The sequence below is a fragment of the Anneissia japonica genome, unplaced genomic scaffold, assembly GCF_011630105.1.
Source record: "Anneissia japonica isolate Jap-2015-1 unplaced genomic scaffold, ASM1163010v1 scaffold55004_len822_cov72_single, whole genome shotgun sequence".
NCBI classification, from domain to species: Eukaryota; Metazoa; Echinodermata; class Crinoidea; order Comatulida; family Comatulidae; genus Anneissia; species Anneissia japonica.
The window spans coordinates 315-822 of NW_022712521.1; the positions used below are offsets into that span (position 1 = coordinate 315).

The following is a 508-nucleotide window of genomic DNA, read 5'->3' on the forward strand; positions in this document are numbered from 1 at the left end:
ACTAAATGTATCAACTTTAATAGCTATGCATTCGATCTCCCATTACCAGAAAACACAAATTACTCGTCAAAGCTTCATACCTTTCATCACATTTATAGGTAAAGCTTCACTCACTCAAGATAAAAAAGAACGTTAGGATTTCACTACAACAGCAAATTTATTGACCTTAGACTTCGACCTTATTTGGCAACCTCTAAGGAGGGTGGGTCCAGGTTTCAAAGTGACGCCTGCATTAGGAAAATATTATAAGAGCTATGGATGCGCTACTATTGGTAAAATTATTTTTCTAGAAAAAAAATAAATGATGTCTACAGCCCCCGGTATTCCCAAGCGGTCTCCCATCCAAGTACTAACCAGACCCGACGTTGCTTAACTTCGGTGATCGGAAGAGAACCGGTGTTTTGAAGGTAGTATGGCCGTAGACAAGGGTGCACCAACAGTGTAACACTTCGATCATCGAGCTCACAATCACACTTTTTTTCGTTTTATTGTTATCATGTTTAAAAAA

At 38.8% G+C, this 508-nt stretch overlaps 1 non-coding gene across 1 annotated transcript; it reads right to left on the minus strand.

The window, feature by feature from the left end:
* Nucleotides 1-305: 305 nt before the first annotated feature.
* Nucleotides 306-424, minus strand: LOC117107895. Its single transcript, XR_004445305.1, has one exon. It is a non-coding gene; the product is annotated as a 5S ribosomal RNA (ribosomal RNA).
* Between the last annotated feature and the right edge of the window lie 84 nt (nucleotides 425-508).